Source organism: Aplidium turbinatum, chromosome 17, assembly GCF_918807975.1.
Source record: "Aplidium turbinatum chromosome 17, kaAplTurb1.1, whole genome shotgun sequence".
NCBI classification, from domain to species: domain Eukaryota; kingdom Metazoa; phylum Chordata; class Ascidiacea; order Aplousobranchia; family Polyclinidae; genus Aplidium; species Aplidium turbinatum.
In genome coordinates, this window is record NC_137488.1 from 69,350 (window position 1) to 87,921 (window position 18,572).

The window sequence follows — 18,572 nt, forward strand, 5'->3', positions numbered from 1 at the left end:
TTGCGAAACTGTCTAATTCGTTTTGTTTGAAACTAACGTCATTAAAAATTGTCTAAGAAAGTTTTTTTACGTACTAAAAGTGAAAATTATTGAAAAAAAATTGTCTTTTCAAAAAAATTTTTCTAAGACATTTCATACAGTGAAAAATAATTTTTTTTTACGAAACTGTCTAATTCTTTTTGTTTGAAACTAACGTCATTAAAAATTGTCTAAGAAAGTTTTTTTACGTACTAAAAGTGAAAATTATTGAAAAAAAATTGTCTTTTCAAAAAAATTTTTCAAAGACATTTCATACAGTGAAAAATAATTTTTTTTTGCAAAACTGTCTAATTCTTTTTGTTTGAAACTAACGTCATTAAAAATTGTCTAAGAAAGTTTTTTTACGTACTAAAAGTGAAAATTATTGAAAAAAATTTTCTTTTCAAGAAAAATTTTCAAAAACTTTTCTAAGACATTTCATACAGTGAAAAATAATTTTTTTTTGCGAAACTGTCTAATTCGATTTGTTTGAAACTAACGTCATTAAAAATTGTCTAAGAAAGTTTTTTTACGTACTAAAAGTGAAAATTATTGAAAAAAAATTTTCTTTTCAAAAAAATTTTTCCAAGACATTTCATACAGTGAAAAATAATTTTTTTTTGCGAAACTGTCTAATTCTTTTTGTTTGAAACTAACGTCATTAAAAATTGTCTAAGAAAGTTTTTTTACGTACTAAAAGTGAAAATTATTGAAAAAAAATTATCTTTTCAAAAAAATTTTTCTAAGACATTTCATACAGTGAAAAATAATTTTTTTTTGCGAAACTGTCTAATTCTTTTTGTTTGAAACTAACGTCATTAAAAATTGTCTAACAAAGTTTTTTTACGTACTAAAAGTGAAAATTATTGAAAAAACATTGTCTTTTCAAAAAAATTTTCAAAAATTTTTCTAAGACATTTCATACAGTGAAAAATAATTTTTTTTTGCGAAACTGTCTAATTCTTTTTGTTTGAAACTAACGTCTATAAAAATTGTCTAAGAAAGTTTTTTTAAGTACTAAAAGTGAAAATTATTGAAAAAAAATTGTCTTTTCAAAAAAATTTTTCTAAGACATTTCATACAGTGAAAAACAATTTTTTTTTGCGAAACTGTCTAATTCGTTTTGTTTGAAACTAACGTCATTAAAAATTGTCTAAGAAAGTTTTTTTACGTACTAAAAGTGAAAATTATTGAAAAAAATTTTCTTTTCCAAAAAAAACTTTTCTAAGACATTTCATACAGTGAAAAATAATTTTTTTTTGCGAAACTGTCTAATTCTTTTTGTTTGAAACTAACGTCATTAAAAATTGTCTAAGAAAGTTTTTTTAAGTACTAAAAGGGAAAACTATTGAAAAAAAATTGTCTTTTCAAAAAAATTTTTCTAAGACATTTCATACAGTGAAAAATAATTTTTTTTTTTGCGAAACTGTCTAATTCGTTTTGTTTGAAACTAACGTCATTAAAAATTGTCTAAGAAAGTTTTTTTACGTACTAAAAGTGAAAATTATTGAAAAAAAATTTTCTTTTCAAAAAAATTTTTCTAAGACATTTCATACAGTGAAAAATAATTTTTTTTTGCGAAACCGTCTAATTCTTTTTGTTTGAAACTAACGTCATTAAAAATTGTCTAAGAAAGTTTTTTTACGTACTAAAAGTGAAAATTATTGAAAAAAATTGTCTTTTCAAAAAAAGTTTTCTAAGACATTTCATACAGTGAAAAATAATTTTTTTTTGCGAAACTGTCTAATTCTTTTTGTTTGAAACTAACGACATTAAAAATTGTCTAAGAAAGTTTTTTTAAGTACTAAAAGTGAAAATTATTGAAAAAAAATTGTCTTTTTAAAAAAATTTTTCTAAGACATTTCATACAGTGAAAAATAATTTTTTTTTGCGAAACTGTCTAATTCTTTTTGTTTGAAACTAACGTCATTAAAAATTGTCTAAGAAAGTTTTTTTAAGTACTAAAAGTGAAAATTATTGAAAAAAAATTGTCTTTTCAAAAAAACTTTTCTAAGACATTTTATACAGTGAAAACTAATTTTTTTTTGCGAAACTGTCAAAATCTTTTTGTTTGAAACTAACGTCATTAAAAACTGTCTAAGGAAGTTGTTTTACGTACTAAAAGTGAAAATTATTGAAAAAAAATTGTCTTTTCAAAAAAATTTTTCCAAGACATTTCATACAGTGAAAACTAATTTTTTTTTGCGAAACTGTCTAATTCTTTTTGTTTGAAACTAACGTCATTAAAAATTGTCTAAGAAAGGTTTTTTACGTACTAAAAGTGAAAATTATTGAAAAAACATTGTCTTTTCAAAAAAATTTTTCTAAGACATTTCATACAGTGAAAAATATTTTTTTTCTTGCGAAACTGTCTAATTCTTTTTGTTTGAAACTAACGTCATTACAAATTGTCTAAGAAAGTTTTTTTACGTACTAAAAGTGAAAATTATTGAAAAAAAATTTTCTTTTTAAAAAAAATTTCAAAAATTTTTCAAAGACACATCATACAGTCAAAAATAATTTTTTTTTTGCGAAACTGTCTAATTCTTTTTGTTTGAAACTAACGTCATTACAAATTGTCTAAGAAAGCTTTTTTACGTACTAAAAGTGAAATTTATTGAAAAAAATTGTCTTTTCAAAAAAAATTTTCAAAAATTTTTCTAAGACATTTCATACAGTGAAAAATAATTTTTTTTTGCGAAACTGTCTAATTCTTTTTGTTTGAAACTAACGTCATTAAAAATTGTCTAAGAAAGCTTTTTTACGTACTAAAAGTGAAAATAATTGAAAAAAAATTTTCTTTTTAATAAAACTTTTCAAAACTTTTTTTAAGACATTTCATACAGTGAAAAATAATTTTTTTTTGCGAAACTGTCTAATTCTTTTTGTTTGAAACTAACGTCATTAAAAATTGTCTAAGAAAGTTTTTTTACGTACTAAAAGTGAAAATTATTGAAAAAAAATTGTCTTTTCAAAAAAATTTTTCCAAGACATTTCATACAGTGAAAAATAATTTTTTTTTGCGAAACTGTCTAATTTTTTTTGTTTGAAACTAACTTAATTAAAAATTGTCTAAGAAAGTTTTTTTACGTACTAAAAGTGAAAATTATTGAAAAAAATTGTCTTTTCAAAAAAAGTTTTCTAAGACATTTCATACAGTGAAAAATAATTTTTTTTTGCGAAACTGTCTAATTCTTTTTGTTTGAAACTAACGACATTAAAAATTGTCTAAGAAAGTTTTTTTACGTACTAAAAGTGAAAATTATTGAAAAAAATTTTCTTTTCAAGAAAAATTTTCAAAAATTTTTCTAAGACATTTCATACAGTGAAAAATAATTTTTTTTTTCGAAACTGTCTAATTCTTTTGTTTGAAACTAACGTCATTAAAAATTGTCTAAGAAAGTTTTTTTAAGTACTAAAAGTGAAAATTATTGAAAAAAAATTGTCTTTTCAAAAAAATTTTTCTAAGACATTTCATACAGTGAAAAATAATTTTTTTTGCGAAACTGTCTAATTCTTTTTGTTTGAAACTAACGTCATTAAAAATTGTCTAAGAAAGTTTTTTTACGTACTAAAAGTGAAAATTATTGAAAAAAAATTGTCTTTTTAAAAAAGTTTTTCTAAGACATTTCATACAGTGAAAAATAATTTTTTTTTGTGAAACTGTCTAATTCGTTTTGTTTGAAACTAACGACATTAAAAATTGTCTAAGAAAGTTTTTTTAAGTACTAAAAGTGAAAATTATTGAAAAAAAATTGTCTTTTCAAAAAAATTTTTCTAAGACATTTCATACAGTGAAAAATAATTTTTTTTTGCGAAACTGTCTAATTCGTTTTGTTTGAAACTAACGTCATTAAAAATTGTCTAAGAAAGTTTTTTTACGTACTAAAAGTGAAAATTATTGAAAAAAAATTTTCTTTTCAAAAAAATTTTTCTAAGACATTTCATACAGTGAAAAATAATTTTTTTCTTGCGAAACTGTCTAATTCGTTTTGTTTGAAACTAACGTCATTAAAAATTGTCTAAGAAAGTTTTTTTACGTACTAAAAGTGAAAATTATTGAAAAAAAATTTTCTTTTCCAAAAAAATTTCAAAAATTTTTCAAAGACATTTCATACAGTCAAAAATAATTTTTTTTTTGCGAAACTGTCTAATTCTTTTTGTTTGAAACTAACGTCATTACAAATTGTCTAAGAAAGTTTTTTTACGTACTAAAAGTGAAATTTATTGAAAAAAAATGTCTTTTCAAAAAAAATTTTCAAAAATTTTTCTAAGACATTTCATACAGTGAAAAATAATTTTTTTTTGCGAAACTGTCTAATTCTTTTTGTTTGAAACTAACGTCATTAAAAATTGTCTAAGAAAGCTTTTTTACGTACTAAAAGTGAAAATAATTGAAAAAAAATTTTTTTTTTAATAAAAATTTTCAAAACTTTTTTTAAGACATTTCATACAGTGAAAAATAATTTTTTTTTGCGAAACTGTCTAATTCTTTTTGTTTGAAACTAACGTCATTAAAAATTGTCTAAGAAAGTTTTTTTACGTACTAAAAGTGAAAATTATTGAAAAAAAATTGTCTTTTCAAAAAAATTTTTCCAAGACATTTCATACAGTGAAAAATAATTTTTTTTTGCGAAACTGTCTAATTTTTTTTGTTTGAAACTAACTTAATTAAAAATTGTCTAAGAAAGTTTTTTTACGTACTAAAAGTGAAAATTATTGAAAAAAATTTGTCTTTTCAAAAAAACTTTTCTAAGACATTTCATACAGTGAAAAATAATTTTTTTTTGCGAAACTGTCTAATTCTTTTTGTTTGAAACTAACGTCATTAAAAATTGTCTAAGAAAGTTTTTTTACGTACTAAAAGTGAAAATTATTGAAAAAAATATTCTTTTCAAGAAAAAATTTCAAAAATTTTTCTAAGACATTTCATACAGTGAAAAATAATTTTTTTTTGCGAAACTGTCTAATTCTTTTTGTTTGAAACTAACGTCATTAAAAATTGTCTAAGAAAGTTTTTTTAAGTACTAAAAGTGAAAATTATTGAAAGAAAATTGTCTTTTCAAAAAAATTTTTCTAAGACATTTCATACAGTGAAAAATAATTTTTTTTTGAGAAACTGTCTAATTCTTTTTGTTTGAAACTAACGTCATTAAAAACTGTCTAAGAAAGTTTTTTTACGTACTAAAAGTGAAAATTATTGAAAAAAAATTGTCTTTTCAAAAAAATTTTTCCAAGACATTTCATACAGTGAAAAATAATTTTTTTTTGCGAAACTGTCTAATTCGTTTTGTTTGAAACTAACGTCATTAAAAGTTGTCTAAGAAAGTTTTTTTACGTACTAAAAGTGAAAATTATTGAAAAAAAATTGTCTTTTCAAAAAAATTTTTCTAAGACATTTCATACAGTGAAAAATAATTTTTTTTTGCGAAACTGTCTAATTCTTTTTGTTTGAAACTAACGTCATTAAAAATTGTCTAAGAAAGTTTTTTTAAGTACTAAAAGTGAAAATTATTGAAAAAAAATTGTCTTTTCAAAAAAATTTTTCTAAGACATTTCATACAGTGAAAAATAATTTTTTTTTGTGAAACTGTCTAATTCGTTTTGTTTGAAACTAACGACATTAAAAATTGTCTAAGAAAGTTTTTTTACGTACTAAAAGTGAAAATTATTGAAAAAACCTTGTCTTTTCAAAAAAATTTTTCTAAGACATTTCATACAGTGAAAAATAATTTTTTTTTGCGAAACTGTCTAATTCGTTTTGTTTGAAACTAACGTCATTAAAAATTGTCTAAGAAAGTTTTTTTACGTACTAAAAGTGAAAATTATTGATAAAAAATTTACTTTTCAAAAAAATTTTTCTAAGACATTTCATACAGTGAAAAATAATTTTTTTTGCGAAACTGTCTAATTCTTTTTGTTTGAAACTAACGTCATTAAAAATTGTCTAAGAAAGTTTTTTTACGTACTAAAAGTGAAAATTATTGAAAAAAAATTGTCTTTTCAAAAAAATTTTTCTAAGACATTTCATACAGTGAAAAAGAATTTTTTTTAGCGAAACTGTCTAATTCGTTTTGTTTGAAACTAACGTCATTAAAAATGGTCTAAGAAAGTTTTTTTACGTACTAAAAGTGAAAATTATTGAAAAAAAATTAACTTTTCAAAAAAATTTTTCTAAGACATTTCATACAGTGAAAAATAATTTTTTTTTGCGAAGCTGTCTAATTCTTTTTGTTTGAAACTAACGTCATTAAAAATTGTCTAAGAAAGTTTTTTTAAGTACTAAAAGTGAAAATTATTGAAAAAAAATTGTCTTTTCAAAAAAATTTTTCTAAGACATTTCATACAGTGAAAAATAATTTTTTTTTGAGAAACTGTCTAATTCTTTTTGTTTGAAACTAACGTCATTAAAAACTGTTTAAGAAAGTTTTTTTACGTACTAAAAGTGAAAATTATTGAAAAAAAATTGTCTTTTCAAAAAAATTTTTCCAAGACATTTCATACAGTAAAAAATAATTTTTTTTTGCGAAACTGTCTAATTCGTTTTGTTTGAAACTAACGTCATTAAAAATTGTCTAAGAAAGTTTTTTTAAGTACTAAAAGTGAAAATTATTGAAAAAAAATTGTCTTTTCAAAAAAATTTTTCTAAGACATTTCATACAGTGAAAAATAATTTTTTTTTGCGAAACTGTCTAAATCGTTTTGTTTGAAACTAACGTCATCAAAAATTGTCTAAGAAAGTTTTTTTACGTACTAAAAGTGAAAATTATTGAAAAAAACTTTTCTTTTCAAAAAAATTTTTCTAAGACATTTCATACAGTGAAAAATAATTTTTTTTTGCGAAACCGTCTAATTCTTTTTGTTTGAAACTAACGTCATTAAAAATTGTCTAAGAAAGTTTTTTTACGTACTAAAAGTGAAAATTATTGATAAAAAATTAACTTTTCAAAAAAAATTTTCTAAGACATTTCATACAGTGAAAAATAATTTTTTTTGCGAAACTGTCTAATTCTTTTTGTTTGAAACTAACGTCATTAAAAATTGTCTAAGAAAGTTTTTTTACGTACTAAAAGTGAAAATTATTGAAAAAAAATTGTCTTTTCAAAAAAATTTTTCTAAGACATTTCATACAGTGAAAAATAATTTTTTTTTGCGAAACTGTCTAATTCGTTTTGTTTGAAACTAACGTCATTAAAAATGGTCTAAGAAAGTTTTTTTACGTACTAAAAGTGAAAATTATTGAAAAAAAATTAACTTTTCAAAAAAATTTTTCTAAGACATTTCATACAGTGAAAAATAATTTTTTTTTGCGAAACTGTCTAATTCTTTTTGTTTGAAACTAACGTCATTAAAAATTGTCTAAGAAAGTTTTTTTAAGTACTAAAAGTGAAAATTATTGAAAAAAAATTGTCTTTTCAAAAAAATTTTTCTAAGACATTTCATACAGTGAAAAATAATTTTTTTTTGAGAAACTGTCTAATTCGTTTTGTTTGAAACTAACGTCATTAAAAACTGTCTAAGAAAGTTTTTTTACGTACTAAAAGTGAAAATTATTGAAAAAAAATTAACTTTTCAAAAAAATTTTTCTAAGACATTTCATACAGTGAAAAATAATTTTTTTTTGCGAAACTGTCTAATTCTTTTTGTTTGAAACTAACGTCATTAAAAATTGTCTAAGAAAGTTTTTTTACGTACTAAAAGTGAAAATTATTGAAAAAAAATTAACTTTTCAAAAAAATTTTTCTAAGACATTTCATACAGTGAAAAATAATTTTTTTTTGAGAAACTGTCTAATTCTTTTTGTTTGAAACTAACGTCATTAAAAACTGTCTAAGAAAGTTTTTTTACGTACTAAAAGTGAAAATTATTGAAAAAAAATTGTCTTTTCAAAAAAATTTTTCCAAGACATTTCATACAGTGAAAAATAATTTTTTTTTGCGAAACTGTCTAATTCGTTTTGTTTGAAACTAACGTCATTAAAAATTGTCTAAGAAAGTTTTTTTACGTACTAAAAGTGAAAATTATTGAAAAAACCTTGTCTTTTCAAAAAAATTTTTCTAAGACATTTCATACAGTGAAAAATATTTTTTTTCTTGCGAAACTGTCTAGTTTTTTTTGTTTGAAACTAACGTCATTACAAATTGTCTAAGAAAGTTTTTTTACGTACTAAAAGTGAAAATTATTGAAAAAAAATTTTCTTTTCCAAAAAAACTTTTCTAAGACATTTCATACAGTGAAAAATAATTTTTTTTTGCGAAACTGTCTAATTCTTTTTGTTTGAAACTAACGTCATTAAAAATTGTCTAAGAAAGTTTTTTTAAGTACTAAAAGTGAAAATTATTGAAAAAAAATTGTCTTTTCAAGAAAAATTTTCTAAGACATTTCATACAGTGAAAAATAATTTTTTTTTGCGAAACTGTCTAATTCGTTTTGTTTGAAACTAACGTCATTAAAAATTGTCTAAGAAAGTTTTTTTACGTACTAAAAGTGAAAATTATTGAAAAAAAATTGTCTTTTCAAAAAAATTTTTCTAAGACATTTCATACAGTGAAAAATAATTTTTTTTTGCGAAACTGTCTAATTCATTTTGTTTGAAACTAACGTCATTAAAAATTGTCTAAGAAAGTTTTTTAACGTACTAAAAGTGAAAATTATTGAAAAAACCTTGTCTTTTCAAAAAAATTTTTCTAAGACATTTCATACAGTGAAAAATAATTTTTTTTGCGAAACTGTCTAATTCGTTTTGTTTGAAACTAACGTCATTAAAAATTGTCTAAGAAAGTTTTTTTACGTACTAAAAGTGAAAATTATTGATAAAAAATTAACTTTTCAAAAAAATTTTTCTAAGACATTTCATACAGTGAAAAATAATTTTTTTTTGCGAAACTGTCTAATTCTTTTTGTTTGAAACTAACGTCATTAAAAATTGTCTAAGAAAGTTTTTTTACGTACTAAAAGTGAAAATTATTGAAAAAAAATTGTCTTTTCAAAAAAATTTTTCTAAGACATTTCATAAAGTGAAAAATAATTTTTTTTTGCGAAACTGTCTAATTCGTTTTGTTTGAAACTAATGTCATTAAAAATTGTCTAAGAAAGTTTTTTTACGTACTAAAAGTGAAAATTATTGAAAAAAAATTAACTTTTCAAAAAAATTTTTCTAAGACATTTCATACAGTGAAAAATAATTTTTTTTTGCGAAACTGTCTAATTCTTTTTGTTTGAAACTAACGTCATTAAAAATTGTCTAAGAAAGTTTTTTTAAGTACTAAAAGTGAAAATTATTGAAAAAAAATTGTCTTTTCAAAAAAATTTTTCTAAGACATTTCATACAGTGAAAAATAATTTTTTTTTGAGAAACTGTCTAATTCTTTTTGTTTGAAACTAACGTCATTAAAAACTGTCTAAGAAAGTTTTTTTACGTACTAAAAGTGAAAATTATTGAAAAAAAATTGTCTTTTCAAAAAAATTTTTCCAAGACATTTCATACAGTGAAAAATAATTTTTTTTGCAAAACTGTCTAATTCGTTTTGTTTGAAACTAACGTCATTAAAAATTGTCTAAGAAAGTTTTTTTACGTACTAAAAGTGAAAATTATTGAAAAAAAATTGTCTTTTCAAAAAAATTTTTCTAAGACATTTCATACAGTGAAAAATAATTTTTTTTTGCGAAACTGTCTAATTCTTTTTGTTTGAAACTAACGTCATTAAAAATTGTCTAAGAAAGTTTTTTTACGTACTAAAAGTGAAAATTATTGAAAAAAAATTGTCTTTTCAAAAAAATTTTTCTAAGACATTTCATAAAGTGAAAAATAATTTTTTTTTGCGAAACTGTCTAATTCGTTTTGTTTGAAACTAATGTCATTAAAAATTGTCTAAGAAAGTTTTTTTACGTACTAAAAGTGAAAATTATTGAAAAAAAACTAACTTTTCAAAAAAATTTTTCTAAGACATTTCATACAGTGAAAAATAATTTTTTTTTGCGAAACTGTCTAATTCTTTTTGTTTGAAACTAACGTCATTAAAAATTGTCTAAGAAAGTTTTTTTAAGTACTAAAAGTGAAAATTATTGAAAAAAAATTGTCTTTTCAAAAAAATTTTTCTAAGACATTTCATACAGTGAAAAATAATTTTTTTTTGAGAAACTGTCTAATTCTTTTTGTTTGAAACTAACGTCATTAAAAACTGTCTAAGAAAGTTTTTTTACGTACTAAAAGTGAAAATTATTGAAAAAAAATTGTCTTTTCAAAAAAATTTTTCCAAGACATTTCATACAGTGAAAAATAATTTTTTTTTGCAAAACTGTCTAATTCGTTTTGTTTGAAACTAACGTCATTAAAAATTGTATAAGAAAGTTTTTTTACGTACTAAAAGTGAAAATTATTGAAAAAAAATTGTCTTTTCAAAAAAATTTTTCTAAGACATTTCATACAGTGAAAAATAATTTTTTTTTGCGAAACTGTCTAATTCTTTTTGTTTGAAACTAACGTCATTAAAAATTGTCTAAGAAAGTTTTTTTAAGTACTAAAAGTGAAAATTATTGAAAAAAAATTGTCTTTTCAAAAGAATTTTTCTAAGACATTTCATACAGTGAAAAATAATTTTTTTTTGTGAAACTGTCTAATTCGTTTTGTTTGAAACTAACGACATTAAAAATTGTCTAAGAAAGTTTTTTTACTTACTAAAAGTGTAAATTATTGAAAAAAAATTGTCTTTACAAAAAAATTTTTCTAAGACATTTCATACAGTGAAAAATAATATTTTTTTGCGAAACTGTCTAATTCTTTTTGTTTGAAACTAACGTCATTAAAAATTGTCTAAGAAAGTTTTTTTACGTACTAAAAGTGAAAATTATTGAAAAAACATTGTCTTTTCAAAAAAATTTTTCTAAGATATTTCATACAGTGAAAAATATTTTTTTTCTTGCGAAACTGTCTAATTCTTTTTGTTTGAAACTAACGTCATTACAAATTGTCTAAGAAAGTTTTTTTACGTACTAAAAGTGAAAATTATTGAAAAAAAATTTTCTTTTCCAAAAAAATTTCAAAAATTTTTCTAAGACATTTCATACAGTCAAAAATAATTTTTTTTTTGCGAAACTGTCTAATTCTTTTTGTTTGAAACTAACGTCATTACAAATTGTCTAAGAAAGTTTTTTTACGTACTAAAAGTGAAATTTATTGAAAAAAATTGTCTTTTCAAAAAAAATTTTCAAAAATTTTTCTAAGACATTTCATACAGTGAAAAATAATTTTTTTTTGCGAAACTGTCTAATTCTTTTTGTTTGAAACTAACGTCATTAAAAATTGTCTAAGAAAGCTTTTTTACGTACTAAAAGTAAAAATAATTGAAAAAAAACTTTCTTTTTAATAAAAATTTTCAAAACTTTTTTTAAGACATTTCATACAGTGAAAAATAATTTTTTTTTGCGAAACTGTCTAATTCTTTTTGTTTGAAACTAACGTCATTAAAAATTGTCTAAGAAAGTTTTTTTACGTACTAAAAGTGAAAATTATTGAAAAAAATTGTCTTTTCAAAAAAATTTTTCTAAGACATTTCATACAGTGAAAAATAATTTTTTTTTGCGAAACTGTCTAATTCTTTTTGTTTGAAACTAACGTCATTAAAAATTGTCTAAGAAAGTTTTTTTACGTACTAAAAGTGAAAATTATTGAAAAAAAATTGTCTTTTCAAAAAAATTTTTCTAAGACATTTCATAAAGTGAAAAATAATTTTTTTTTGCGAAACTGTCTAATTCGTTTTGTTTGAAACTAATGTCATTAAAAATTGTCTAAGAAAGTTTTTTTACGTACTAAAAGTGAAAATTATTGAAAAAAAACTAACTTTTCAAAAAAATTTTTCTAAGACATTTCATACAGTGAAAAATAATTTTTTTTTGCGAAACTGTCTAATTCTTTTTGTTTGAAACTAACGTCATTAAAAATTGTCTAAGAAAGTTTTTTTAAGTACTAAAAGTGAAAATTATTGAAAAAAAATTGTCTTTTCAAAAAAATTTTTCTAAGACATTTCATACAGTGAAAAATAATTTTTTTTTGAGAAACTGTCTAATTCTTTTTGTTTGAAACTAACGTCATTAAAAACTGTCTAAGAAAGTTTTTTTACGTACTAAAAGTGAAAATTATTGAAAAAAAATTGTCTTTTCAAAAAAATTTTTCCAAGACATTTCATACAGTGAAAAATAATTTTTTTTTGCAAAACTGTCTAATTCGTTTTGTTTGAAACTAACGTCATTAAAAATTGTATAAGAAAGTTTTTTTACGTACTAAAAGTGAAAATTATTGAAAAAAAATTGTCTTTTCAAAAAAATTTTTCTAAGACATTTCATACAGTGAAAAATAATTTTTTTTTGCGAAACTGTCTAATTCTTTTTGTTTGAAACTAACGTCATTAAAAATTGTCTAAGAAAGTTTTTTTAAGTACTAAAAGTGAAAATTATTGAAAAAAAATTGTCTTTTCAAAAGACTTTTTCTAAGACATTTCATACAGTGAAAAATAATTTTTTTTTGTGAAACTGTCTAATTCGTTTTGTTTGAAACTAACGACATTAAAAATTGTCTAAGAAAGTTTTTTTACGTACTAAAAGTGTAAATTATTGAAAAAAAATTGTCTTTTCAAAAAAATTTTTCTAAGACATTTCATACAGTGAAAAATAATATTTTTTTGCGAAACTGTCTAATTCTTTTTGTTTGAAACTAACGTCATTAAAAATTGTCTAAGAAAGTTTTTTTACGTACTAAAAGTGAAAATTATTGAAAAAACATTGTCTTTTCAAAAAAATTTTTCTAAGATATTTCATACAGTGAAAAATATTTTTTTTCTTGCGAAACTGTCTAATTCTTTTTGTTTGAAACTAACGTCATTACAAATTGTCTAAGAAAGTTTTTTTACGTACTAAAAGTGAAAATTATTGAAAAAAAATTTTCTTTTCTAAAAAAATTTCAAAAATTTTTCAAAGACATTTCATACAGTCAAAAATAATTTTTTTTTTGCGAAACTGTCTAATTCTTTTTGTTTGAAACTAACGTCATTACAAATTGTCTAAGAAAGTTTTTTTACGTACTAAAAGTGAAAATTATTGAAAAAAATTGTCTTTTCAAAAAAAATTTTCAAAAATTTTTCTAAGACATTTCATACAGTGAAAAATAATTTTTTTTTGCGAAACTGTCTAATTCTTTTTGTTTGAAACTAACGTCATTAAAAATTGTCTAAGAAAGCTTTTTTACGTACTAAAAGTAAAAATAATTGAAAAAAAATTTTCTTTTTAATAAAAATTTTCAAAACTTTTTTTAAGACATTTCATACAGTGAAAAATAATTTTTTTTTGCGAAACTGTCTAATTCTTTTTGTTTGAAACTAACGTCATTAAAAATTGTCTAAGAAAGTTTTTTTACGTACTAAAAGTGAAAATTATTGAAAAAAAATTGTCTTTTCAAAAAAATTTTTCCAAGACATTTCATACAGTGAAAAATAATTTTTTTTTGCGAAACTGTCTAATTTTTTTTGTTTGAAACTAACTTAATTAAAAATTGTCTAAGAAAGTTTTTTTACGTACTAAAAGTGAAAATTATTGAAAAAAATTGTCTTTTCAAAAAAAGTTTTCTAAGACATTTCATACAGTGAAAAATAATTTTTTTTGCGAAACTGTCTAATTCTTTTTGTTTGAAACTAACGACATTAAAAATTGTCTAAGAAAGTTTTTTTACGTACTAAAAGTGAAAATTATTGAAAAAAATTTTCTTTTCAAGAAAAATTTTCAAAAATTTTTCTAAGACATTTCATACAGTGAAAAATAATTTTTTTTTGCGAAACTGTCTAATTCTTTTGTTTGAAACTAACGTCATTAAAAATTGTCTAAGAAAGTTTTTTTAAGTACTAAAAGTGAAAATTATTGAAAAAAAATTGTCTTTTCAAAAAAATTTTTCTAAGACATTTCATACAGTGAAAAATAATTTTTTTTGCGAAACTGTCTAATTCTTTTTGTTTGAAACTAACGTCATTAAAAATTGTCTAAGAAAGTTTTTTTACGTACTAAAAGTGAAAATTATTGAAAAAAAATTGTCTTTTTAAAAAAATTTTTCTAAGACATTTCATACAGTGAAAAATAATTTTTTTTTGTGAAACTGTCTAATTCGTTTTGTTTGAAACTAACGACATTAAAAATTGTCTAAGAAAGTTTTTTTAAGTACTAAAAGTGAAAATTATTGAAAAAAAATTGTCTTTTCAAAAAAATTTTTCTAAGACATTTCATACAGTGAAAAACAATTTTTTTTTGCGAAACTGTCTAATTCGTTTTGTTTGAAACTAACGTCATTAAAAATTGTCTAAGAAAGTTTTTTTACGTACTAAAAGTGAAAATTATTGAAAAAAAATTTTCTTTTCAAAAAAATTTTTCTAAGACATTTCATACAGTGAAAAATATTTTTTTTCTTGCGAAACTGTCTAATTCGTTTTGTTTGAAACTAACGTCATTACAAATTGTCTAAGAAAGTTTTTTTACGTACTAAAAGTGAAATTTATTGAAAAAAAATGTCTTTTCAAAAAAAATTTTCAAAAATTTTTCTAAGACATTTCATACAGTGAAAAATAATTTTTTTTTGCGAAACTGTCTAATTCTTTTTGTTTGAAACTAACGTCATTAAAAATTGTCTAAGAAAGCTTTTTTACGTACTAAAAGTGAAAATAATTGAAAAAAAATTTTCTTTTTAATAAAAATTTTCAAAACTTTTTTTAAGACATTTCATACAGTGAAAAATAATTTTTTTTTGCGAAACTGTCTAATTCTTTTTGTTTGAAACTAACGTCATTAAAAATTGTCTAAGAAAGTTTTTTTACGTACTAAAAGTGAAAATTATTGAAAAAAAATTGTCTTTTCAAAAAAATTTTTCCAAGACATTTCATACAGTGAAAAATAATTTTTTTTTGCGAAACTGTCTAATTTTTTTTGTTTGAAACTAACTTAATTAAAAATTGTCTAAGAAAGTTTTTTTACGTACTAAAAGTGAAAATTATTGAAAAAAATTTGTCTTTTCAAAAAAACTTTTCTAAGACATTTCATACAGTGAAAAATAATTTTTTTTTGCGAAACTGTCTAATTCTTTTTGTTTGAAACTAACGTCATTAAAAATTGTCTAAGAAAGTTTTTTTACGTACTAAAAGTGAAAATTATTGAAAAAAATATTCTTTTCAAGAAAAATTTCAAAAATTTTTCTAAGACATTTCATACAGTGAAAAATAATTTTTTTTTTGCGAAACTGTCTAATTCTTTTTGTTTGAAACTAACGTCATTAAAAATTGTCTAAGAAAGTTTTTTTAAGTGCTAAAAGTGAAAATTATTGAAAAAAAATTGTCTTTTCAAAAAAATTTTTCTAAGACATTTCATACAGTGAAAAATAATTTTTTTTTGAGAAACTGTCTAATTCTTTTTGTTTGAAACTAACGTCATTAAAAACTGTCTAAGAAAGTTTTTTTACGTACTAAAAGGGAAAATTATTGAAAAAAAATTGTCTTTTCAAAAAAATTTTTCCAAGACATTTCATACAGTGAAAAATAATTTTTTTTTGCGAAACTGTCTAATTCGTTTTGTTTGAAACTAACGTCATTAAAAGTTGTCTAAGAAAGTTTTTTTACGTACTAAAAGTGAAAATTATTGAAAAAAAATTGTCTTTTCAAAAAAATTTTTCTAAGACATTTCATACAGTGAAAAATAATTTTTTTTTGCGAAACTGTCTAATTCTTTTTGTTTGAAACTAACGTCATTAAAAATTGTCTAAGAAAGTTTTTTTAAGTACTAAAAGTGAAAATTATTGAAAAAACCTTGTCTTTTCAAAAAAATTTTTCTAAGACATTTCATACAGTGAAAAATAATTTTTTTTTGTGAAACTGTCTAATTCGTTTTGTTTGAAACTAACGACATTAAAAATTGTCTAAGAAAGTTTTTTTACGTACTAAAAGTGAAAATTATTGAAAAAACCTTGTCTTTTCAAAAAAATTTTTCTAAGACATTTCATACAGTGAAAAATAATTTTTTTTTGCGAAACTGTCTAATTCGTTTTGTTTGAAACTAACGTCATTAAAAATTGTCTAAGAAAGTTTTTTTACGTACTAAAAGTGAAAATTATTGATAAAAAATTAACTTTTCAAAAAAATTTTTCGAAGACATTTCATACAGTGAAAAATAATTTTTTTTGCGAAACTGTCTAATTCTTTTTGTTTGAAACTAACGTCATTAAAAATTGTCTAAGAAAGTTTTTTTACGTACTAAAAGTGAAAATTATTGAAAAAAAATTGTCTTTTCAAAAAAATTTTTCTAAGACATTTCATACAGTGAAAAATAATTTTTTTTTGCGAAACTGTCTAATTCGTTTTGTTTGAAACTAACGTCATTAAAAATGGTCTAAGAAAGTTTTTTTACGTACTAAAAGTGAAAATTATTGAAAAAAAATTAACTTTTCAAAAAAATTTTTCTAAGACATTTCATACAGTGAAAAATAATTTTTTTTTGCGAAGCTGTCTAATTCTTTTTGTTTGAAACTAACGTCATTAAAAATTGTCTAAGAAAGTTTTTTTAAGTACTAAAAGTGAAAATTATTGAAAAAAAATTGTCTTTTCAAAAAAATTTTTCTAAGACATTTCATACAGTGAAAAATAATTTTTTTTTGAGAAACTGTCTAATTCTTTTTGTTTGAAACTAACGTCATTAAAAACTGTCTAAGAAAGTTTTTTTACGTACTAAAAGTGAAAATTATTGAAAAAAAATTGTCTTTTCAAAAAAATTTTTCCAAGACATTTCATACAGTGAAAAATAATTTTTTTTTGCAAAACTGTCTAATTCGTTTTGTTTGAAACTAACGTCATTAAAAATTGTATAAGAAAGTTTTTTTACGTACTAAAAGTGAAAATTATTGAAAAAAAATTGTCTTTTCAAAAAAATTTTTCTAAGACATTTCATACAGTGAAAAATAATTTTTTTTTGCGAAACTGTCTAATTCTTTTTGTTTGAAACTAACGTCATTAAAAATTGTCTAAGAAAGTTTTTTTAAGTACTAAAAGTGAAAATTATTGAAAAAAAATTGTCTTTTCAAAAGAATTTTTCTAAGACATTTCATACAGTGAAAAATAATTTTTTTTTGTGAAACTGTCTAATTCGTTTTGTTTGAAACTAACGACATTAAAAATTGTCTAAGAAAGTTTTTTTACGTACTAAAAGTGTAAATTATTGAAAAAAAATTGTCTTTACAAAAAAATTTTTCTAAGACATTTCATACAGTGAAAAATAATATTTTTTTGCGAAACTGTCTAATTCTTTTTGTTTGAAACTAACGTCATTAAAAATTGTCTAAGAAAGTTTTTTTACGTACTAAAAGTGAAAATTATTGAAAAAACATTGTCTTTTCAAAAAAATTTTTCTAAGATATTTCATACAGTGAAAAATATTTTTTTTCTTGCGAAACTGTCTAATTCTTTTTGTTTGAAACTAACGTCATTACAAATTGTCTAAGAAAGTTTTTTTACGTACTAAAAGTGAAAATTATTGAAAAAAAATTTTCTTTTCCAAAAAAATTTCAAAAATTTTTCAAAGACATTTCATACAGTCAAAAATAATTTTTTTTTTGCGAAACTGTCTAATTCTTTTTGTTTGAAACTAACGTCATTAAAAATTGTCTAAGAAAGTTTTTTTAAGTACTAAAAGTGAAAATTATTGAAAAAACCTTGTCTTTTCAAAAAAATTTTTCTAAGACATTTCATACAGTGAAAAATAATTTTTTTTTGTGAAACTGTCTAATTCGTTTTGTTTGAAACTAACGACATTAAAAATTGTCTAAGAAAGTTTTTTTACGTACTAAAAGTGAAAATTATTGAAAAAACCTTGTCTTTTCAAAAAAATTTTTCTAAGACATTTCATACAGTGAAAAATAATTTTTTTTTGCGAAACTGTCTAATTCGTTTTGTTTGAAACTAACGTCATTAAAAATTGTCTAAGAAAGTTTTTTTACGTACTAAAAGTGAAAATTATTGATAAAAAATTAACTTTTCAAAAAAATTTTTCGAAGACATTTCATACAGTGAAAAATAATTTTTTTTGCGAAACTGTCTAATTCTTTTTGTTTGAAACTAACGTCATTAAAAATTGTCTAAGAAAGTTTTTTTACGTACTAAAAGTGAAAATTATTGAAAAAAAATTGTCTTTTCAAAAAAATTTTTCTAAGACATTTCATACAGTGAAAAATAATTTTTTTTTGCGAAACTGTCTAATTCGTTTTGTTTGAAACTAACGTCATTAAAAATGGTCTAAGAAAGTTTTTTTACGTACTAAAAGTGAAAATTATTGAAAAAAAATTAACTTTTCAAAAAAATTTTTCTAAGACATTTCATACAGTGAAAAATAATTTTTTTTTGCGAAGCTGTCTAATTCTTTTTGTTTGAAACTAACGTCATTAAAAATTGTCTAAGAAAGTTTTTTTAAGTACTAAAAGTGAAAATTATTGAAAAAAAATTGTCTTTTCAAAAAAATTTTTCTAAGACATTTCATACAGTGAA